General features: G+C 51.8%; 1 protein-coding gene across 5 annotated transcripts in view; it reads right to left on the reverse strand.

Moving 5' to 3' along the window:
• DPP6 (dipeptidyl peptidase like 6) overlaps nt 1-24,988 on the reverse strand; it is a 1,029,560-nt gene that overhangs the window by 137,268 nt on the left and 867,304 nt on the right. The gene's annotated exons all lie outside the window — the stretch shown is intronic.

The following is a 24,988-nucleotide window of genomic DNA, read 5'->3' on the forward strand; positions in this document are numbered from 1 at the left end:
GACAATGCCAGGTGACGGCAAAGGCGGAGAGTGGGGTGATGGGTCTAAAAGCCAAGGAGCAGCGAGCGTGCCACCACCAGAAGCCGGAAGAGACACCCTGATTTCGGACTTTCAGCTTCTAGAATTGGAACACATCTCTGCCGTTTAAAGCCATCCAGTTTGTGGTCTCTTGTTATGGTAGCCCCAGGAGTCCGCACAAGGTCATGACTGTGTTGGCTGCCATAGAACCAGCTGCTTGCTGGGAGAACGCTGGTAGGAGAGAGTCAGCTGAATTCCGCCCTGAAACTCAGCAGGGTGAATTTCTAAGCCAGACCTGACAAGGATGGGGGGTGCCCACTGGCCTAAGCCCTAACAACAAGCTGGCCTGGACCTGGCCTCCTCCGCCCCCGGCGCACATGCACACACGCACTCACGCACTCACACACACGCATCTGATGCTGAGTGTGCTGGGCTGCATCCTGCAGGCCCTGGCACGGACCGTCCCAGCCTCCAATGGGCGGATCGAGTTGGCTCGTCTCAGCTTCCACCCAACGTGCTGGGGACCTGCTGTGACTGGGACCCTTCCTGAACCCCGTCAGATTCAAGGACACTTTCTGGTTGAACATGTGCCGGGCCGCGCTGCAAGCACTTCGCATGAAACAACTCATCTGCTCCTGACAGCCCTCGCGGCGCTAGATCAGCCGCTCCTCTTGAGATCTAAGCGCCTGCAATTACACGCCAAGGTTCCGCCCGCCCTCCTGGCCCGGACCCGGCGCGTCACTGCCGAGCGCTCCCCGCACAGTCTTCAACCAGGAGAGTCACCAGCAATCACCACGGGGACACAACAGCAGCAGGAGTCTCAGAGCCAGGCTCAGGGTCAGAGCCACAGCCCGAGGCCTCCTCGCTCCTCAGACGGCCGGCTCTCCTGCCCGGACCCCTCTCCTGCGCTGTGCCCCCCGAGGCCCCCCCACGCCCCACTGTGTCTGCTCACGCCTGGCAGGGAAACCTCCACCGTCCTTTCCTGAGCCTGATGACCAACGAGTGCGTGTGCGCCTGAGGGACGTCATGTTTATTCTACAGCCTTCCCCCTCGCCACATACTCCACTTGCCTTTGCTCATCTTGGATACTCACAAGAACCCTGGATTAAGCCCCTTTTTACAGCTGAGAAACTGGAGGTTGAGAGAAATTAACTTGATGGAGTTGAAGACTGACGGCTCAATACATCCTAAACCCTAGGCCAGAGCACTGGAGAGATGAAATTCTGTAGTCTGAAACGTAGTAAACAGAATATGACCACCACTCCCACCCCTCACCCAGGTGAGCAGAAACCTCGACGGTAGGGGTTGGGGACACAGGTCTCTTTCTTTTGGGGGGAAATTAGAGAAAGCCCTTGGGGAGGTGGCATGTGACCTGTTCCCCAATAACCCATCCTTTCTTTTAGGAAAGGAAGCAATGAATCACAGCTGGGCACATGGTCTTCCAGAATAAAGACCCTTCCCCGCCTCCTGTGTGTAGCGGGGGGAGGTGTGAAGCCAGGTGTGAAGGGGGGAACTCTTGTCCATGGGCTAGGTCAGAAGGTCTGAGTAACTCCAGGTCCTCCTTTAAAGGAAAGGGGGGTCCACTACTGCCTTTTCCCTGCCCTGCTGGCTGGAGAGCAGACACGAGGTGAGACTTTGTAGACCAAGCAGGTGGCAAACGCCACAGTACGGACCTAGGGGGTCCAGAGTAGGTCACAAAGTTCCTGAGGTCCTCAACATCAGACAAATCCACGGAGTTAGAGCTGTAGGTCAATACCACTCGCAAGTAGAAGACAGAGTGCCAGCCATCTAGGGGGTCTGCAAAGGACCCGCACCCAGGAAAGGACACTCGCTCATCTGTCTTCCGACAGCACTTTAACAAGGAAGAGTGACTTCTACTTCCATTCGCAAGCTGAGGCTGGACCTGCAATCCCCCAGGGGGCGACCTCTGCACCAGACGTCGGAAAATGGGGGTCCACAGGGGTGATGGAGGGTCGTGCAGACCTGGAAGGGCGTGGGGAGAGGCAGCGGGGAGAGACAGTGGGTCACGGGAGGCCGGGGACAGAGGCAGGCTTGCGTCTCCCCGACTGCTGCAGCCCAGGCTTCCCCAGGCCGACAGGCCGCAAGGGACTGGGTCTGGCTGAAAAGAACCCCAAGGCAGACTAGGGGCCGCAAACATGAGACAGAAGGGAAATGAGAGGCTTCAGAGTCCTTTGGGGAACCTGCTGCCGTGTTCTCTCAGGGCTCTTGCAATGCACGTGCTCCTGCAGGACCGGCTCCTGCAGCCTCATCTTCCTGGGGCAGGCGGGAAGGCCAAGACCCACTTTTATCAGGAGCAGAAGGCTAAATCTGACCACACACACACATTTCTATGAGCTGTGTAGCTCGGGATGGGGGAGGGATGCAGAGACACTTCTGCGTTCTCTCTGCGTTTCTGAACAGCCAGAGGTCACAGACAGCCCCGCTGCGGCGTGGCAACACTGAGAATGCTCGCCCCCCTGCCTCCAGTTCAGCTGTCCGCCATTTCTACACTTTAGCTGTTTCCCGTGTCTGATGCTCCAGCTTACTACTGGGGTGGGCCAGCCACACCATGAATTCCCTGCTGCCTGGATTTTCAGTCGAGAATGCAGTAGTCAGGAAGCAGACTGTGTTATCTTGGAGATACCATGTAAATTCATAGACTGCCTCCAAAAGCAGAAAACAAGATGTCCCTGAATTTATAATTGCTGCAGAAGTGGCTAGACCACCGCTTAAAGCAAGAGGTTCACAGGAGGCCTGTGCGTCTATGGCTTCCAAACCCCCCGTCTCGTAAGCTTGACCGATTACCTTTTATTGTTTTTCCCGAGGCCCTGTAGGCTCCTGTGCCACACTTGGTCCGTGAATTTAACTACTGGGTGGACTCATTTGGGGGAGATCTCAGGGTGCACAGCCACTTGGAGTAGACAAACATCAGAAGCATCTTCCAAGGCTGAACGCATAGAACCCTCTTGATGTCATTTTTGGGTTATCAATGCTCTTTGTTTCCCTGGGGAGTCGTTTATACCTTAGTATAAATTCCTCTACTGAGCTCGACACCTTGCTTAGCGTGGCAGACAGTAGTTTCCAAAATTGGCCCTGGCAACATTTCTGGGACTTGACGCTCTCCCATTAATAAGAGGTGAGGCTTTGGTCCCTTCCCCTGGACCCGGAGCAGTCCTCTGCAGCCGCCGAACCAACAGGATGCAGAAGTGACGTGTGTGGCTTCTAAGGCTGGGTCACGAGAAGCCGTGTGCTCCCACTGTCCCGGCAGGGACACAGGCCGGTGGCTGGAGAAGCTGAAGACACAGGGCCCCTTCTCAGGCCCAATCTTGTGCTCATTATCAGAGTTTTTTTCTGAGGAGGGTCCCCCAGGTCACATGAGCTTTGGGCCCCACAACAGTGAGAAATGTCCTAGTAGAATGAAAAGTGACTTTTGGAGAAAAATCCACACAAAAATAGCATCGCCTAAGAAAATGGTTTCCACCTGCTACTCCGGAGGCCACTTGCCGCCTTGGGGAGACCCGGACCCCAGCTCTGATCCCGCGGCTTTGGGCCTCTCCTCCTTGACTGTGAAATCAGGGGTTTGGCTTACGTTACTTTTTCTCAACCTTTCTGAATACGAGCACACCTCCTTACAGGAAAACACTGCAGATTCCACATTTTAATCCAGTTTGAAATAGTCAATGTGTCTTTTAGAATAATTTGTATTTCGTTCATCACAAGAGCACCTGCACATACGGACGGACAATTAACTGTACGGTGGCGTACAGTTTATTTGGTCCCACGGACAACCAGGCACGGGCCCGGATTCGCAGACGCCCCGACCAGGCCCCACAGCCCATTTCCCCACCCTGGCTTAGATGTGGATGGAACTTCCTTTGAGCAGGTTCTAGAATGTCTGCCACCAGACAGAACACCATCCTGTTTCTTGAGCTCCTGGCAAAGTAACCAGCAGCCACGAGCAGAGGGTGGCCAAGGCTGCGGCAGGCTTTGTCTACTGGAAATCTGTGAGTCTAGGCTAGCCTGAAGGCAGGCCCGGGCGCGGCGGGCGCACTCGGGATGTGGCGGGAGGCGCAGAGCAGACCTGGTGCTCGGTGAGGACATGAGCTCGGCCCTATTCCTCGGCCCCAGCCTCTCTGAGCATCTCCTGATCTGCCCGCCAACCTGCCCACAGAGGACCTGGAGGTGGCCTCCAGAGCTCCAAAGCCGCTGGCGTGCTGGTGTCGGTGAGTGGGGTCGCGGGCCCTTGTTCAAGGTCAACATTCCCGCCTGTGTGCCCAGGACCTTCCCCCAGTGACCATGCTGAACACCAGCTCCTCGAGCGCTGCGATGCATGCGCTGGGGTATAGAAGAGACTCAGGGAATTGGCTTCTGCCTTAAGGATCTCACACAAAAGGGAAAAACCTTACCAGGGACAAGGAAAAACGAGACCTGCACATAAGCATCTGACTTCCCTCATCCTCAGGGCAGGCGGCCACAGGAAGAAGGGGCTCTTGCTGAAGAATGACTTTGCCTGCATTTAAAAAATCATGCAAGACCCCAAGCAATGAAGGCTTGTCGGCCCAGTGTCAGTTGTGCGCTGTCTTTGGGTGGGGAGGTCGGGTGCAGGAGAGAAGAGGGAGCCTGTGTGAACTGGGCTGGGCTTCTGCAGACACCATGCAGATCCCTGCAGGGCAGTCACTTCCCCAGGGGCTGCAGGGGAGGGGTGGGTGAGGGCGGGGGAGAGGCTGCATGTGATCCTTGGAGGGACCAGAGGTGGATGGGGAGGACAGTGTCGACCGTGGTGGCAGACCTCGTTTTCCTCTGTTCTGCTCTAATGTTCAATGAGTAGCACGTGTGCTAAGTCAGGTATCACACAGTGCTGACCACTGGGTGGCAGTCGGACGGGAGGGTGACTCTGCCCATCCCCGAAGGCGTCATGGAGAGGGACCTGGAGAGGGCCATGTGCACAGCGTCCTGCCCTACACACGTCGGCATGCGGTGCTCAGGAGGGTGGACCCTGGAGCTAGACTCTTGAGCTTCACATTCTGGCAGGGCCACTCACAAGCTGTGTGACCTTAGGCAAGTGACTCAGTCTTTTGGTGCCTCAGTTTTCCCATCTGTAAAATGGGGATGATAACAGTATCTACCTCACTGCGCTGTCGTAAGAGTTATATTAGTTATTATACATAAATACACTAGCAAGTCCTGAACAACATCTGTTATTATCATGGAATGCACATCAGCCTGGGTCTTTGGAGATTGGTAGTCAGGGTCCCAACTGAGGGAGCAGAAGGTCAAATGGAAGATGCGCCTGGACCAAACTGATATGGCCACTGTGGTACGGCCTTGTGTCTGGTGTGCCTGGGCACCTGGTGACAGAAACAGCTCTCCATCAGGGAAACCTCACTATCGATCACCCTCGCCGCCGGTCCTGGTAATTGGAGGAGAGAAAAAACAAATGGCTCACGCTCCCTGGAGGGCCCTGGTGGGTTTTCTCTGCCTCGCTGGGAACAGCAAGCCTCAGGGGATACACTAGCTGCTCAGGGCAAGAAGCGTTGCTGCTTTTTCATTGTTGATTTTGTAAAGCGCTTTTGGGCGCATTTTGTAAAAAGTTATATTGCCTGCAACAAAAAAATCCCAAACCAACACCCACTGAACTCCTCCCCACTTTTCTTTTTTATAATTAATAAGACCTTGGTGAGGATAGTAACGCTAGGAAGACAGGGCTGATCCAGGCAAAGTGAAAAAGAAAGCGGAGGTTACCTCGTCTGGCAGCCCTGACACAGACAGCACTTCACTGTGACCCCTCCCCTAACCCCAGGTCTGGGCCAATCATTCTTCCCATCAAAATTTACAGGCAAAACGTTCACGCGTGTGTGTCCACGTGCGTGTTTCAGTAAGTTTTCATTTACCCCTCCAAACAACCACTCCAGGTAGGTAACATTATTACCTTTATTTTTCCCTTAAGGAACTTAAAGGGATAAAAGTTTAAATAATGGCTCAAACGACACAGCTAGTATGTGAAAGGAGTATATCTGTGGAAAATACTGAAAGAGACATTTATTTGGTATCTTCCCATCTCCATTCTGCTTTTCCTACCACTCTCCCACCACGGCCCCTGTGCCCACCTGTGATTTTGGATCCTGTGCGTGCCACTGAACATGAAATGAACAGGAACTTGGTCAGCAGATCGCAAATCATCCCCCCACTGCTACTCTCTGCAAGGCCAACTGCCAGGTGGTCAGGTAGCCCTGGAGAGAGTCCGCCATTTGTGCCCTGGCACTGACCAGAAATGGTTTTAAGTTCAGCTCCTGAAATGTGTTCCATTTAGAAGAGAACGTTCCCCCACAGTACCCTTGGATAGTAACTTAATAATCTATAATAGCGATTGGTTGAGGTAAAATGTATTATCAACCCCACAGTGATCTTCAATTTCCTTAGACAGTCATATTTTTCTTCCTCGTATTTTGCCAAAGCTGATCATCCTGTTAATAATATTCACAAGAAAGTTAAAAATGACTGACATTCTGAAATTGGAATTATAATTGGATAGTGACTTAACTACCAACTGAGATTTACCGCCGTTTGTATTTATGAAGAAACCATTTCTTAAAAGTGCTGACTATTTTGTCCTCTTCTGAAAGTTAGAATTTTTCACCACAAAGCAAAATTATAGCCTTAAAATTATATGTAACATTTCTTTTATACATTGACTTCAGCTTTAAAATTAGAAGACGAGAATATTTCCTTTTAGGATGCACTGCAGAAAAAGCTCATTACGTTACATATTTTCAAAGAAAATCCTAACAGAGCAATAGTCACCTTAATCAGCCTGAGATAGTCTGCATAATTATTTCTTAATATCAGTGAAAACGTATTTTAAAAATAATGGATATCAAAAACAATGTGCATCAGGAAATTAGGTCTCAAGTTTTTGTATTTATTTCTAAAAAAGAAAGTTAATTAACTGAATTATAAACAGCACTCGGAACAGTTTCCACACCTATAACTGCAGCAAATTATGAAATAGTCTTGGTTCTATTGTTCAAAGAACGAGAGGCTGCCTTTCGACTTGTACAGATAGGTGCTGACTAGGGAGACACAGCTCAGAAATTCGGCGTGAACGACGGGGGGGGATCCAGGTCACCCCAGGTACGGTCACACAGTGGGCCGCGCTGCCTTTAGCGTGGACGGGAGGCTGCAAAGCTGGCAAATCTCTGAGCTGAGGGCCAAGCCACTGCCCACAGCCCACGCCGTCCCCACCTGTTCCCGCCCCCTGAATTTCCCGGTCCTGCACCTGGCCTCAGCCTGCAGTCGCTCAGTGTGCCTCAGGCTGAAGACGCGAGGTCCCAGTTCCAGGTGGGAAGGTGAGCTGTACTCTGCCCCAAGCCCAGACCACGTACCCGAGCGGAGAGTTCTTCCTCCGAAACCAGCTGTGCCCGTGGAGGGGAGAGGACGGAGAGGTGGTGGCGATGGTCCGGGGGAAGCCCCCACTTCCCCCCTCCCCTCCCCCCTCCCCTCCCCCCCCTTCTTTTGAAGCAGCCGAGGTGGTTGCCATGGCCTGAGCGGGAGGGCTCCATGGATTTCACACGGGGACAGTCCTGGGGGGTCAACAGGTGTGTGCTGGTACTACGTGCACACCCAGGCCCTCCCAGGCTGGCCCCCGGCGTGCAACTTCGTGCGCCCGCGTATAATATTAAGCCGAATTACTGAACAATGACACGAGTCCCGTAAACCCTCGCTAAGTCCTGTTTTGTAACTTGGGCAACCCAACAATTGAGGACTACATTTTAGTTCTGCAGTGTTCAGAGGAAGGAAAGGCAAGATTCAGAGTCTGGGCGGGGCTGGAGGAGGGGGAGGGGAGGCCTTGGCGGAGCGGGATCAGGTCGCCCCTGGGAGGCCTCCCACCTCCTGTGTCCAGAGCTGCTCAAATCCAGTGAGAAAGACACCCCAGGCCGGAGGGCAAACATGGTGCCCACACGGTGCGCAGCACACAGTGAGTGCTCAATAGATGTCTTGAACTAGACTAAAGAGAGGTGATCAGAGCCAAGGGGGCCCATCCCGTGGGGTCACGTCCGTCCATAGGGCTTCCCCTGCCTTTGACGTGGATCCTACAGACTTCCCCAGCTCTCTAGCCCAGCCTGCGCGTCCAGGCCCCGGGACAGCCTGAGATCAGAGCAGCACCGACAGGGCATCGTCCCGCACAAGCGTCCTGCAAACAGGAAATGCTCCGCAAGTGAGAGCGTGAGAACCACCAGTGGTGGTGCCACAGAAATACCCACGACGGCCACATTCACGGGGTTTCCCGGGAGCCAGGACGGGAGCTGGGCCGAGCTACCCGTCTTGGTCCACGGCTCACTTTCTGGCAAAACCCCAACCCTGGTTAAATGCTGGTCACCACCAGAGTGACAACTGTCCCCCACTCCTAGGTCCTGAGCACCGCTGTCCCCTACTGTGGTGGCCAGTGCTAAAAGGTGGGGTGAAGGTGTGCTTCTGGGAGGGTCGTGGACACCCAGGGTCAGAAAAGTGAAATGGAAATCGTTCTGTTTGTTACCAATGTGGCATTTTCCGAGAGCAACAGCACAAGCAGCAACAGCCGTAACTCAGCAACAGCCTGACAGTGACCGTGGTGCTGGGCGCTGCACGGGTTACTGCGGATCCACAAGGCGCCACCTCCCACCTGCCAGAGGAGGCGGGTGAGGCTCCTGCCCAGGAATTAATTCGCTGCAGTTCGGACAGCGGGTTAAGTGGTGGAGTCAGTCCAGGGCTGCCAGACCCCAAGACCCGTCTCTTCCCATGACACGACTCTCACCGGATGGTCGACTTCACCTCGACAACTGCAGGTTGGCAACCTTCTGAGAGCCTAAGATTTTTGGTCCATTTATGGAGTGAAATGCAAATATATACACTGTAAAGCAGACAGGGCTGGAAGGCAAATGGAGATCAAGTGGTTCAGGGCCAATTACAGAGCAGCTCTTCCAGGGGGTGAGGTCAGCTTCTCCCTCCCCGGGACCGACGGGTCTCTGCTCTGGGTGAGCTTGCGACGGCACCCGGTACCCTTCCCACTGCCTTCTTCCGGCGCACTCATTCCTAGCTAACCTTCTACACTACCAGCTCTAAGTGGAGCAGGAACTGTGAGTTCCCGCGGCCCTGGGAATAATGCAGGGCAGGAGACAAAACTCCAGTTCTGAGGAGCTGACCCTTGAGTTAGAGAAGGGCTCCAGTGGGAGTCCCCATCCTCTGAGGGAACTCACTTCTAAGATAAAGGCGGTATATTTTAGTTGTGTTTTGTAGGATCAGCAGTTCTTTAATGAATCTTCTCAAATTTGTACAATAGTTGGCTGAAAATTTCAACTTCATTTTAGAGTGAAATGCAACAGTCACCATGAGTTAATTCTCCCTTTGCCAAGATGCAAAGAGCATACGAAAGTCTAAAATCAAGTGAACTCTGCTGTTTCCTCTAATGCTTTCTGGCCAAGTGCAGTCCAAAGGAAAGGGGCTGCCAGCATCTCTCTGTGAATAAAATAACTGCAGGTAGAAATTTCCAGAAGCCTGAGAAGAGTGTGCTAGTACTTCTGGGGTTGGGGGGATCTCACAAGGGAGGGGCTTTGTTAACAAGCACCCAACAGGACCAGGCGCCAAAGGACCTGAAGAGAAGGCAGAATCCACTGGGGCTGTGTCCTCACCGCAAACACGGGGCTCCCCCTTTCTCCCACGGGGAGGCTTTATCTCCTGGCCAAGGGACGGGGCCTCGGGCTTCCTGGGGGCCTCCAAACCCTACAGAGTTGATCGCCTACAGGTATTTTTTTTGCAGCTGTGCCTCTGGAACTCGGAGGGGAGGTGCCTTGCTGTGAAGACAGGACGCAGCTCAGCACTTTGCCCTGGTCCTCCTCTGACTCTGACTCGCAGAATGTTCTCTGGAGCCTCCCAGCCTCGCTCACATGTGCCTGAGCTCAGCTTCTCCCAGTCTGGCTGCTTCTTCTCTTCTTGATAAATGCTGCAGGAAGGACCACTTTTGCAACCAGACAACACCCTGAGCTCTGGGACCAACAGGCCCCACGTGCCCTGAGCTTTACCGTAATCTAGTGCGACGGGAAGGGCAGGTACGTCACCTGTCCTACTAGTGACCCAAAGCTCACTGTGTGCCAGGTACTACGACCACCCTACTGACATCCTAGCAACCGTGGGGCTGCTTCTGTGATTCCATTTCACAGAGGAGAAAGCTGAGGCCCAGGGACACGGGCAGCTTGCTCAAAGGGAGTGCCAGAGTCTTGACTGGACTCTGGCCTTGGCGAGTGTGGAGTGGACACTTCCCCAGGGCTGTTTCCCAGACTCGCAGGACGGTAGAGGGTGGGGCTGGCTCAGTGTCCAGATTCCTGGTCCACTGCTCGTCCAAACACTGCCGGGGCACGGCCAACCAGGGGCCGAGCCTACAGCCCGTTTCCCCTGCCTGCCCCGAGCAGTCCGGCAGCTCGGGCTACGGCTCAGCATTTGGAGGCGCCATCCGTCTGGGTCACATCAGTGTTACAGAGTCATCTTTTAATGAGGCAAGATGCAGATCAGAACAGATGCAGACGGTGAGACAGCGTTTGGGATCATTCCTGAAACAGCCAGCCCCGTGGGTTCTCAGTGTTAATAACTGCCTGCCACTACACCCCCGCTGCTGTACAGACTGGGGAAAACAAAAGCGCCGGAGAAATCGGGGTCCTGGAAAACTGCAAAAGACATAAATAACCTGCCTGATGTATCTGTACTCGGAAATAAATGGCCTCATTCTAAATACAGAAAATCTTATTTATTCCCGCGTGCATCTGCAGCCTTTTTCGGTCGCTAAATGTTTTATCCGAGGTGCCGAGAGCAGAATTAAATGGGAGTTAAAAAAGAAATCGGCGAACATCAAGCCAGGAGGCAAAAGGAGCTTTTACCTCGCCGTGCTCGCAGCCTACCTCGCTCATCAGCACCGTGTGATTTGCACATTACTCACCGCAAGCATCTCATCATCATCAGAGCAGTCTGCCAATTCCCGCAAATCAGCACTGGAGTACCAGGCAGACGCACCCCTATATTCCTGGGCTGGCCACCAGGGGGCAGCATCCTCAGGGAGGAGACATGAGTCTGGGTTTGATTTTTATTCCACGGCATGATCACTCAAATGTTCATTATAACCTTGCTGGCTGCTAATTTGCAGCTTCTCCAAACACCGATAGATTGCCTCAATTCTCCCGTCCTCCTTTTCTTATTCTGGGGGGAAAAAGTCCACAAATGCATCTCCAGTGGCTGGCGAGTTTTAAGTAGGAAATTGTCAAGAAGCTGCTCTTGTAGGGTGGGCACCCAAGGCCTCTGATGGCCCTTTGATGACCACCTGCAAATCCGTCTGCCGTGTAAAAGCAACTAGGCCACTCTACTTGTCATTGTCCCGCGTGAAGGGCAGTGTTTTAGGACTCCAGCGATGCCAAAAGGAGCCAGCCACACTGAGGGCAAAGAAAGTCCTCAAACTTTTGTTAAATCTCTCTTTTTTTAGTAAAATCTCTGTCTCTCTCTGCCTCTTTCTGTCTCTGTCTCTGCCTTTCTGTCTGTCTCTCTCTCTCTCTCTCACACACACACACACACACACACACACACTCACTCACACACACACACTCCTTCCTCATCTGCTGCTAAGCATCATCTGTTTTAGTGTCACCCGCTTTGGGAGATCTCAGTGCGGGAAAAATCACTTCCTTTTTCCTGATCCTGTAGCATCTGAGTCAGAGTCAGTAAAGCCCCATTACCCCGAGAAGGCCAGCTCCCTGGCAGCCTGAAAGGCTTCCTTTACATAGTTTTCAATTCCCTTAATGTTCAGCTTTTTGTTCCCTTAATGATGATTTTTCCAGAGTCAGTTAAATTTACAATGAAACAAAGGTAATTATATAAAACTCTAGCACATAGAAAGAGACCCACACGGCCCAGCCTGAGTGGAGAGCATCTGGACATCGTGGCAGGTAGCGAGACCCCTGCCTCACCTGGTCTTCAACAAATCTCAGCCATGACCACTCAGGACGGTTTCTCATTTCCGACTTTCAACCCGCATGGCCACCAAGGTGCAGTGTGTTATGCTCCCTGAAGAGTCCAAGGAAACCTTCCTTTGGCCCAGGAACATAGGGGGACTTCTGGCATGCTGAAGATCTGGGGAGGACTTGCCAGGCGCTGAAGTCTGTGCCTCTGTCCCTAAGTTCTGGGGGCTCTGACCCCAACTCCCTTTAGGACCCAGAGCCTCCTCAATGCAAGGCAGGTGGAGAGGCCGGAGGCTGGAAGTGCTGAGTGGAAGCAGCCACGGTGCCAGGACAGGAGGGCACTGCCCGCCCACGCCTGCCGTCTGCACCTGGCTCATGGTAGGCGGGGGAAGCGTCACTCGTCAGACTTTTCCCCGTGGTGTAGGCGGGTGGCCACGGATTTTCTAACCATCAGGGTTTCCTAAGCTATTTCATAAACCTCCCCCTTAGGACAAGCTTATGTTGGCTCACATCTCACAGGATCTCAAATCCGCAAGTGTGCAGCGAAAGACAGAAACTGAAAAAGAGACTGGGGACCAGGTACTGATAACATCACGAGAGAAGGAAATTTGGAAAAAATGTTTAAGGAATTAGCTCTTGAGTTAATTGATTAGTGGTTGCTTGGTTTTCTGAGTTTCATATTTTTACAATCTTAAATCAGAACAGGTCATTCTGCCAAAGTGTCTAAATGGTGCTGAAGATGTGTACCATGTGACTCGGATGTGCTTAAACACCATCTTTGTGCATGAGGTTCCATAATCAGTACAGGGCGTGGGCCAGGGCTAGGTCTCACAGTAGCTTCCTCACGGAATGGATTCTGTTACATGCAAATTCCTCACATCTGTGTAGGGACACGGGCACAGGGATTTGTGGGGGGAACCCAGCTGGTGGGAAGCGGGGGGGGGGAGAATTAACCTTTAACGGAAGTCACGTGATGGGGACACGAAGAAGTCAGAGAGTGATTAAGACAGTGTGAGCCAGACACTTAAAAGAACCGAAAATATAAGGGTTCGGAGTGGATCCAGAACCTTCTCTGTCCTGAGGGCTGGGCAGGGCCTGCTTCCTTCTTTTTATTTTTTTTTGCGGTACGCGGGCCTCTCACTGCTGTGGCCTCTCCCGTTGCGGGGCACAGGCTCCGGACGCACAGGCTCAGTGGCCATGGCTCACGGGCCCAGCCGCTCCGCAGCATGTGGGATCTTCCCGGACCGGGGCACGAACCCGCGTCCCCTGCATCAGCAGGTGGACCCTCAACCACTGCGCCACCAGAGAAGCCCCCTGCTTCCTTCTTGAAGTGACCCCGTAACCTCCTGGAAAACCGGGCACCTTCCCGGGAACATCTATTTAAAACCCCGACACCTTCCGTGCTCCTGTCCCCACAGCTGTTTGGTTTTTCTATGAATAAAGCAAGGCTCAGATGTACGTATTCCTGCAAAAAGAACAAGGTGCTGGACGGGTGTTTTCCGGTAAGAGCTGCAACGTCACCTCCTCTTTGGGTACAGCCGGCACCTGGCAGTTTCCTGGCTTGGCTGCCTATTTTCCATTGAACGGATGAGCCATGGCCTTGGGAGGGAGGTGCTGTGTCCCGGGGAAGGGCTGACTCATCAGCTGGAGCCAGAGGGAGCAGATGCTCTGCTCGCCCTGGGGATGATGGGCACTGGGCTCTGCGACCTGCTCTGGGGCTCAGAGCCACAAGCTTGTGCGGTGGAGACACGGGGCCTGTGTGTCTGCCCTTGGGGCCAGTGCAGGAGTCACTCTGGGATAACCCGACCCCACGACAGTGACCTTCCCAGGACAGCTCTCCCACTGCTGGGAGGCTGAGTACGAAGGTGAGGCTGACCTGAGACCTACGCCCTGCAATCGCCTTCCAGGCACGGCCCCAGTTCATAGAATCAGAGATAAGAGTGCATCTTCTCCATGACTCCACGTCCAGGTGGCTCTGACATGGAGAAGCTGAGCTGTCATCTCACCCCCGCCACCCCGCACCTTCCCAAGGGCAGCCCTGAGCAAAGAGAAAAGTTATACTGAAAATGAAAATCTTATAGAAAGAAAGGAAAAAGGGGGTAAAAGGAAGAGAGGCAGGCTGCTTCCCTGAGCGCAGACAGTTTCCCCCGGGGGCAAGGAGAAGGCGGGTCAGGATCCCCTGAGGATCGTACGGTCCTGTCGGGGGAGCGGAGTGGGGCAGGAGACAGAGGCACCCCGTGCTGGCCCCCCGCCCTGCTGTTCGCCCCTCGCACCCACCAAGGAAAGCCGCAGACAGGTCAGCAGCTCACCACAAAGTCACCTGGCGCCAATACTGACTTCATGCTGTCGTGCTGCACGTCCCCAGCACTGACGTTTAAGTACAAAAACATAGCGGGGCGGGGAGAAGTGTTATGGAGTTCACTGCACTATGTTTGCAGACCAGGGAAAAGGAACTAAGGCCCAAAGAGGTTAGGAAGCAGGTACAGTGGCGAAAGAGCAGAGGCAGGAATCTGGCCTCTGAGCCTCAGATGAAGTTGTTTCGAGCACATACAAGCCTGGAGCCTGATGTGTCTCCCGTCAAGCATTTGCTGTTTGCATTTTGGTGGAACGTATTAACAAACTCTCAATACTAGGGCACATGGTGTCCCATCCTTATGTGATTTAAGGAGACAGAAAAGACGAAAAGGAATTGGAATTCCCAAGAGCATCAAGATTTCAGCCACCGATACCCAAATTTCATTAAGACTCTACAGCAAAAAGATGAAGATGTGTTTATCTTAATCTCACAATCGATGCATAATTAAAAAGCTTTAAAAATATAACCACTGAACATCATATATTATTCATCAAAATCTCTCAGGATTAGGTAATTAATTGTGAGAAACATTTCTCAAGACCAGTGGGAATTCTTCCCACATGTTTAGAGAACGTTTTCCTCTCAGACTTCTCTTATTTCTGATTTTTAAATTTCACATTGAATTAAAGCAATCAGTTATTTTTCTGAGATACTAACAAGGCCCACGCTGGAGTATCAAGTGCAGACTCAGCTTCTGACTCTGAGGCCCCGGGGTTTGCAGTTAATCAAACAGTGTCACACAACGACCAGCTCAAGGGGGCCTGCCCCTCCTGGGGCCTCTCCCCTGCAGGCGGGGGCTGTCCACTGGGAACCACAGCCATTAATTTACGGAATCCAAGGAGACGCCAAGAAGAAGGCAGCTGGCCACAAGGCACAGGTGACACTGACCAACTTTCCATGCAAGAGGGAAACCCACAAGCTAGTGAGTCTGAGGACTCGCCCAGCTATTAGCCATTGAGTGGCAAACAAGGTGAGTGTGCAAGGACAGAAAGCCCCAGCCCCCAGCTGTCTCCTGAACACTCCAGTGCAGGGACGTGGCACGTCCACCTGCAGCAGCTCACTAACGTCGTGTGCGCTCTGAGCCGGCAGGTGGCCCTCACCCGGCATCCCCCCTCCCAGGTCCCCACACCTCCCGGCGTCCAGCGCGGTGGCATCAGCCTTGCAACCACACCGGTCCCACGGCACTCCCTGGCCGCCCCCTGAACCTGACCCTCTATCTCCTCGCCGACTCTGAGGGATCCCCCGTACCCCACAGTAGCTCCTCTTCTGCTCTGGTCCCAGACTTGGGGCCTGCTGCCCGCCGTCCAGATGTGGAATCTTCAGTGCCGCCTCTGCCGGGCCCGGGTCTCCTGCTGCTGGCATCACTTCCTGGGCCCGGGCACCGAGCCCTGGATAGCGAGTTACGAGCAGGACTGGCCGCCAGCGTCACCTGCAGGCTAGCGTGCGTCCCTCCAGAACTGAACCCCCTCCTCCACTAGCGCGCTGGGCTGGGCTGGCTGCCCGCCCGAGAGGAGGGCGGCCCCAGCAGCCTGGGCCCCTGAGGGACCACGGGGAGCGTGCCCCAGCCCCGCCTCCACCCTGACGAGGGGTGTGGTGAGAGGCGTGAGTGACTCCCCTCGTTCTGAATCAGGGAGGTAGTGTCTGGTTTGCTTTGTTGGTCTACTTTTGTGATTCCCAGCCTGATCTAGGCTATCCTCTTCCCCCTTCTCTGACCGGGCTTATTTTAGTCCAGGGAGGACGCTGGGTTGCAAAGCATAGGTCACAGGCCCTGCCCTTAGCACTGAACTTGAGGAGAAATTCCAGATCGGAGTTCGAGTATTTGATCTCCCAAAGCTGTTTTCACAGTCAGGGCCCTCACCGCTGGCCCGAGTGTCCGGGTCAGAATACCGTTCCTTCCTCAGCTGGCGCAGCGGTCGGGCCCCAGCTTGGGCCACATCACCTTTTCAGTGGAGAACCTTCGGGGTAACACCAGGAGATCGACCAGCCTAACACCTCATCCCCACAACTGGACAGCCCGTTGATTACATAGTTTAAATGGCAACTCTCAGCCTGAATGCTCCCGGCAGGCAATAAGATATAATAGTAATTAAAGTCCAAACCGTATGGTCACCATGGCGATCAGAAGGGTGCTGGGAATATGCAGGGAAAACAAGGAGCCGTGACGAGGAAGATGACGAGCCATGAGTCTCTGCAAGCTTCTGCTGGGAGAAATCCAAGGCCACAACCACGGCCCTTAACCCACTGGAGAGGCTGTGCTTTGAGGTGTCCGGGTCCACCTTTCCGTTAAAAACACCTCTGCCCCTTCGTGGTAGACACTCGTTCCATGCCAGGCACACGGACATCTGAGACTTTGCCACGTCCGACAGTAGCCCTGGCGGCAGGGCAGGCAGGCGGGAGGTTTATCCTTGTGGAACACTTCACAGCCATGTGCTAATACGTGATCACACGTATTGGCAAGTTCACGTGGTTCTACCTGTGCTCTCACGGATATGCTCTCATCTAACCTCACACTAATTCTTTGGGGAAGGTATCTGAGCTCTTACTTTTCATGCGAGGGATGGGAGGGCCAGGCAAGATACGTGACTCACTCAAGGTCACCGGGTGGCTGAGTGGCAGCTCAGAGACTCACACGCAGGCCCCCTGGGCTCTCACATCTGCACTCTGAGAAGCGCCTTGCACGGAGCTGGGGGTGTTGAAGGCTGTGGAGCGAGCAGACCGTGTCAAGGGGACGGGTGGTCCACTCATCACTTGGGCATCGATCAAGCCTATTTTTAACCTGCAAGAAGTTAATGCAGCTTTTTATACACACAATAGGCATGTGGTTAGGAGGCCAAATTGGAACCACTCACTGGCTGTGTGACCACTGAGAAGTCACTTAACGTTGCTGAGGCCAAGTTTCCGCAGCTGCGGCAGGATAAGAGCAGCGCCTTCTTCCTGCAGAGGAGTCGATAGATTCATTCCTGTTTAATCGTGTCAGGCGTGCCATGGAAGAAACAGTCAAAGTTAAACTTTCCTGCAGTAGGTGAGCCACGGCTGGCACTTTAGGAGGTGGTCTGGAGCTGTCAGCTTCAATCTCACTCCCCTTGGCCCCTAGTAAGGGGACTGCCGCCATTGCTAAAGCCTCTCCTGATTCCTTTACCTTTGGGGATAAAAAGTGAAGCTCGTAATTACAACGAGATTACAGTTCCTGCTTTTCAATAATCAGGTTGTTATTTCTGCTGAAGGAAGTTTGTGGAAGTTCTGATGACAGTGAAAAACGGGAGGCCAGCTGATTCCCCTGGGAGGGTTTCTAGAATCCTGCATCTGAATTTTGGAGCCGAGGCAGCACCGTGAGGACAGGTAAGCATTGCCATGTGTAGGGACCGTCACGGTTGGGAGATGTGCTGGCGGGGGAGGTTGTGATGGAACTTGAGGGGCGTAGGAGGAAGTGGAGGGCCCAGATATGGTTGGACCGGTCCAGGGGGCGAGGAGACCCTTGGTGGCCATTTATGTAGGCTGGCCATCACCTTCTCCCCACGCACCTGACAACCTCACTCCCTGCCTTAGACCACTGTTCTCATGCTGATATGCACAGACATCTAGAAACCCGAGGACGTCTCTCTTGGGGTCAGAGCGAGCACAGAAGGGATGAACACAGACTGAAGCATCTCATGCACCTCAATGTCGGAGCTGAGTGGGTCCCCACTGAACAGCATGAGCCTTTGCTGTGTCTCTCTACAAGGTAAAAGCCACCTGCTACGCAAGTCAAGGTCATTACTACGTCACGGAGCTGAAGGCAAGGGCTGCGCAGGAAACTCGCTCCTTTCACTTACATTAAATACTGAAAGCGCGGAGTTACCGGGCAAAAGGCCCTGCCATCCGGAGCCACTGCTCCACGGCAGCACCTCCCGGGTCTGGAGGCTTTTCCAGAGGCTGGTTACGTTCAGGATTTTCATCTCTCTGACATTCATATCCTTCTTTAGAAGCCATAGATGAACTGGAATATGATCTTTAAGTATTTAATTTCTACAGGCCATCCTGAAGCATACTTTTTACTGAGGTAGAAGATCTCTGGTGCTCACAGGTTAACCAGCTGTCTGGCGTCGGTGACGAGTGAGGGATGTGACTCCAGCTCGTGACTCTAAATGCAGACAGAAGGTTCCAGGGAGATGTTCATATCTGCACGGACATCCTCTCCAGGTTGAGTAGGAAGCCATGTGCTTCTTATGTAACACATTATAGACAATAACTCACGAGTGAGTAGATTTTAATAGTCTTTGAAGCCGATACTGGAGGAGAAGGGACTGCACATTAGTGCTCCTGACTGCTGGCGACGCCAGGTGGGAAAATGAGGTGCGTACGTGCTACGTGACTAATTTTTGGAGTTACAGACAAAGTAACAGTAGTTTTAACAGCAACAGCTGCAGTTTCCTAGTCCCAGGCACTGTTCTAAGAACTGTACACGTATCAGCTCGTTTAACTTCCACGATGACCTTAGGGAACATTGATGACCTTTACTCTTGTTTTGCAGATAAGAAGACAGACACAAAGAGTTCAACCTCACCCAGGTTCACGTAGCTTCTACGTGGTGAAGCTGTGATTCAAAGGCAGGCATGGTTGCTGCAAAGACCCTGCCTTTACCACAGCTCTGCCACCCTTACACAAGAGGACTCTGTAAAGCCAATCACAAGCTTCTGGCCATTTCCTAATAGAGATTTCCTGGTCTGACCAAGATTTCCCATCATGTAAATCAGAGAAGTAACCACCACTAAGTCCAAAGAACTACAGATCTGTGCTTTGAATAACAGCATACAGAACTGACCATGATTCTAAGTCCACTGAACTCCTGGCCATGTAACTTTCTTTAAAGCCATCAGTCCGGCGGGAATGATGCACGATGGGTGTGTCAATTCCCTTTATCTACCACCAGGATGCAGTTTGCTAGCAGCTGAAGTGCCCTAACCCAGTATTTCAGGACATTAGCATTTGAAGAACTCAATCAAGAATGTACACTCCAGTGTGTGGCTCTATAAGCTTCGCAAAATATCATGATCGAAATGTATTCCAGGGAGTTTTAAAAATAGTGCAAGAGGCATTAGAAACACTTTCTTACTGACAAAAATCTGGTGTGCAGTATGTCCTCTACCTACACATACTAGTCCCAGGCGAGGGCTGTTCACTAGAGGCCTGTGGCCACAGTGGATCCCACTGGCTCAGTCCACTGACGACCTGTACAAAGTGGGCAGCGGACACAGTGAGCCTAAGTGTACAAGTCAGCACACACAGCTCACCAAGCATGGAATAAACCACAAGTTTACGTTAAACCCAACAGGCACGTTCCACGGGAAACGTTACTTAGCAATTTCACCGCAGGGAATTTAGAGAGACTGCGGGGCTCTGGATGATCGGGGAAGAACTCTTTTCCTTACGGGGGAATAGTTCCCGTGGAAAGCACACATATTCCAAATCACCCCACAAATCTCCGTAAGGGCTTCAGTCGTAGTAACATTTCTTCCCATGACAGCCATTCCCCCAGTCAACTCCCTGCCTCCTTGAATAATCCAAATTATAAGGCGTGGAGTCACACCCAAAACAAAAGTCAGGAAAGAATTTTAGTTCATCCACCGGGGCCTCCCTGGCCTCTCGTTGAGGTCTCTCAGAGCACCTCTGTGTAGAGAAAACTGTAAGGTCATTAGTGCTGACTCTGAAAGATACTTGAAGAGACAGTGTTAAGAAAAGCAAACAGGCCTCAGCCTCACCCAGGCTTTGCAGCCTCTGGACAAGAGTCTGAACGTGAAGGGTAAGGACCACGTGACCAGGCTCGTGTGTCAAATGAGCAGCTCTGAACGACTCCAGCTTAGCAAAGCTCCCGCGACTTCCATTGCCCCAGCGAGAACAGGCTTTCTAGAGCACTCTAAGCTTGGGAGCAGGATGCACTGCGAGTGCCTCCACCCGCATCAGCCCTGGGAAGGGGGCCCAGCTGCACCCCAGCCCCAAGTGAAGCCGGGCAGTCAGCACGGGGCTGGGGGGAGGGCCTGGGGGCTCCCGGGCAGGTGGGCAGAGGACAGAGTACCATGGGGACCATGGCCCACGGGGCAGTTGGCCATCAGGAGCACCGGGACTCCGGGAAAGGGGAGGAGGTGTGCTAGGGAGGGAGAGCTGAGGGCCCGGGCAAGGGCACAACAGAAGCGTCCGGTCCTCTCCTGCTTCTCCCTCTGGTCACTGTCAACCAGGCACTGCCTGACTGCCTAGGTCCTGAAGCCAAGCAGAGGAGCTGACGCCGAGCAGCCAGCAGGGGGCCTTATTCAGCATCACTCCCGCTGACTCTCACGTGGCGAGGCTGCCCGGCCAAGCAGCCTCCCTGCATCCAATCACGTTTCCGAGTACCACCAAGCTCTGGACTAGTTCAGGGTAAAATTCATCCCGGGGGTTCATCCACACCAAACCAGATGTTAAATAAATGCTCTCCAGGCATTTCTCGGCTCTCCCTGACATCCCAGCCTGATGGTGCCAGGCTGTGCTCTGTGAACACCTTCTCAAGTTCACTGCCCCCACCCTACCTCCATCGGGTCTCAGAGGAGTTGAAGTGACAAGGACTGGTACACACGTGGGGACAGAGTGGTTCTCAAACGAGCCTGACACACTCCAGCTTTCCACCGGGGTATGAGCCATTTCACGATAATGACCTATCACTGAATATACTGCTATTTATTTAGGGTTACGCATATGACTGCTTTGGCAATAGAGGTGTGGAGGTCTCCTAGTTTAGTGGAAACATGTAATGACTTAAAGTTTCATTACTGAAAAATTATTGGCCCAAAATTCTGTGCTGTGTACCACTATACCTCGTGTGTATGATGGCAATGATGAAAATGAAAATACTGAGTTGGCCAAAAGGTTCGTTTGGTTTTTTCCATAAGATGACTCTGGTAACGCTTAGTTATCTTTAACTTCATTCGAAACACTATTGGTAGATTGTGACAGCTTCATATCAGTGTGTATTTAAAAAAGACTTATCAAAATTGGTGAATTTTTGTGTAGCCATTTTAATATTGAAGATGGAAGAAAAAAAGCAACATTTTCCGTATACTATGCTTTATTATTTCAAGAAAGGTGAAAATGCAACTGAAACACCAAAAAAGATTTGTGCAGCGTACAGAAAAGGTGCTGTGACTGATGGAATGTGTCAAAAGTGGTTTGCGAAGTTTCGTGCTGGAGAGTTCTCACTGGACGATGCTCCAGGGTCAGGTAGCCCAGCTGAAGTTGACAGTGATCAAATCGAGACATTGAGAAAAATCAACATTATACCACACGGGAGACAGCCGACATCAAAATATCCAAATCCAGCGCTGAAAGTCACCTGCACCAGCGTGGTGATGTTCATCGCTTTAATGTTCGGCTTTCACGCAAGTTAAGCAAAAAAAAAAAAAAACTTTCTTGACTGTATTTCCGCATGCAATTCTCTACTTAAATGGAATGAAAATGTTCCGTTTTTAAAACAAATTGTGATGGGTGATGAAAAGTGGATACTGTACGATAATGTGGAACGGAAGAGATCGTGGGGCAAGCAAAATGAACCACCATCAACCACACCAAAGGCCAGTCTTCATCCAAAGAAGGTGATATTGTGTATATGGTGGGATTGAAAGGGAGTCCTCTATTATGAGCTCACTCTGGAAAATGAAAAGATTAATTCCAACAAGTACAGCTCCCAATTAGGCCAACTGAAAGCAGCACTCGACAAAAAGCGTCCAGAATTAGTCAACAGAAAATGCATCATCTTCCATCAGGATAACGCAAGACCGCATGTTTCTTTGATGACCAGGCAAAAGCTGTCACAGCTTGGCCGGGAAGTTCTGATTCATCCGCCGTATTCACCAGACACTGCACCTTTGGATTTCCATTTATTTCGGTCTTTACAAAATTCTCTTAATGGAAAAAATTTCAGTTCCCTGGAGGACACCTGGAACAGTTCTTTGCTCAAAAAGATAAAAAGTTTTGGGAAGATGGAATTATGAAGTTGCCTGAAAAATGGCAGAAGGTAGTGCAACAAAAGGATGACTACGTTGTTCAATAAAGTTCTTGGTGGAAATGAGAAATGTGTCTTTACTTTTACTTAAAAACCGCAGGCACTTTTTGGCCAACCCAGTAATATAAACAAGTAGCAGCAACTGGGAAATACAACCATCTCTGTACCACTGGTAACCATGAACCTTTCATAAAAATTTGGACAATCCAGCTCTTTGCCCATAAGCCTACATATTAGGAGCTTTGCAAAATTGCTAACACTTGCATGAAAGTGCAAATTCTTAACAGAAACTTCCTTTCTGACTTCTCAAAAAACTAGTGACATCTTTAGTTTCTGGATAACCAACTTTCGTAAACCTTAAAACAGTTTGTAGGACACTTGTCTTTAATCCCATATTAAAATCAAAGTTCTATGTAACTCCATGACATCTGCCCAGAAGAATAAAATAAAGACATGCACTTTGCTTATCAAGATCAGTGTGTGGCCACCACGAGGCAGGGCAACTGGAAAGTCAGTGAGACACGCGGTCTGAGGTTGCAGGCAGGGCCGCGGGTGCATTTCCGTGTGTGGGGCTTGCGTCAGTGAGTTGGGGGAGTTTCCTACCGAGTGCATGTAAACCTTTGGTCCAGGGATGGAGATTCCTGGCAGTCCCCAGGTCTCCTTCTTCTCTCCCTCAGTCCTTGATATTCTGAAATGTTCAATATGTTCAAAGTTCCTTTTTGGGGAACACAACAAATCAATATGGCATCTGACTGCCAACAAGCCTACGGGCTGCAGGGTGGTTTAGAACTTATATAACTTCGTTTCTTCTCAGAACTAACATCTCCAAGCGAGTCAGGCCCCCTGCAAATGCTGTCAGGGTATTTTTCCCCCTAATCTTTTTTCTCCTTTTTTTTTTTTTTTAAGGAGCATGTGGAAGTGAAGCAGTTAAGTCACAGATTAGAAAAAGGCAATCTTCAGAGTTTACCTTCCAATTATTAAAAAAGGAACCGAGATTCCCCAGAGCTCTCACGCTCCCAACTTCAGAGACCGAAGCATCAGCAAATATAGCCTTCCAGGGGGCAGCACTAAGGAGATGAAGCTGCCACATCACCTGGGACTGGTTTAGAACATGTGGGGCCCTGTTATCACACGAACACAATTCTGGGTAAATGCCTTGAGGAAATATTTCTTTTCAACGGATTTGCTGAAGCAAAAGCTTACTTTGAATTGCAAGGCAATGAGCTTTTTATTTTATTAGGAAGATACTAAAAAAGACATTCTCCATCTCCTGGTGATGGATTTTTGAAGGAGATTATTCCTAGGGCAGGTCTAGGTCCTTCCAGCCAGGGCTCCAGGGGCCTCTCTCTCTTAGGGGTCATTGGGTTGTCATTGCCGTGATCGCCCTGGAACTTGGGGCCTGCTGCTCATAAGGCTGTTTGTGCACAGGACAGTGGAAGCACAGTGGAAGCTGGACAGTGTCCATTTTGTTCCAGTGACTCCCTTGTATGAGCCCGATGAAACCTCAAGGCTCGATTCTCCTGGCCCCAGAAGGCAGCTCAGTACCGGAATCCTGGGTGCTCTGAGCAGCAGCAGCCATGCTGGAGTAAACACGGGACTCCAGGGAGACGCAGCGAGAGGGCCGGCCTACATGGGTGCCCACGTTCCAGCATTCTGCTAGGAAGCCAGCTGCACAGAAATCAGGATGGTAGGAGCCTCTGGAAGGGAAGCTTGGGGTGAGGGGAGACGTGACTGGAAAGGGGCTCCGGCGGTGCTTTCTGAGATGATGGAATGCTCTATATCTTTTTTTTTTTTTTTTTTTTTGGCCACGCCACATGGCTTTGCGGGGTCTTAGTTCCCCAACCAAGGACTGAACCGGGTTCCTGGCAATGCGAGTGCAGAGTCCTAACCACTGGACCGCCAGGGAGGTCCTGGAATGTTCTATATCTTGATGGGGCTGCCCAGTGTATACTGTGTCAAACCCATGAAACTGTGTCTTTATAATTGTGCATTTTACTGTCTACGACTTACATCTCACTTTAAAAAAATGGAAATCAAGTCAACCTTGTGCTTCAGTGACTTCAGTGAAATCACGATGGGAAGTGGGACTAAGCATACAGGTCTATCCGCTCTGTCCTTTAGGATACATAAACCCCTGCAATGCAGAACCCAGCTTGAGGAATGCACAGCACTGAGGAAACATGGTATTTTATGGGCTTGATCATGCCCAGACCCCGTTGGGGGTCCCCTGACCGCCCCCTACCCTTGCCCCAGCCCAGCACAGTGAATTCTTCCTGTGATCGTGTGGTCTCAGACCAGCAGGCTGACAAGAACACAAGCTGTTTATCAGCCCAGTGCTGGGCTGCGTCGGCATCCTGCTGACATCTGCATTTCCAGAAAGGGGATAGTCCTGCACTTGAACAGTGATACTCCATGATACATCTCCCCTAACCTCGTGTAACCTTGGACAGATGACTTACCCTCACTGAGCCTCCTCTGTGAAATGTCCATAACAGCACTCATCTCAGAATGCTCTCATGAGGGCGTTATGGACTGGATGTCTGTGGCCCCACAAAATTCAGGTGGAAGCCAAAATCCCCAATGTGATGGTGTCTGGAGGTAGAGCCTTTGGGAGGTGATGACGTTACGAGGGTG

This window comes from Globicephala melas, chromosome 9 (genome assembly GCF_963455315.2).
Source record: "Globicephala melas chromosome 9, mGloMel1.2, whole genome shotgun sequence".
Classification (NCBI taxonomy): Eukaryota; Metazoa; Chordata; class Mammalia; order Artiodactyla; family Delphinidae; genus Globicephala; species Globicephala melas.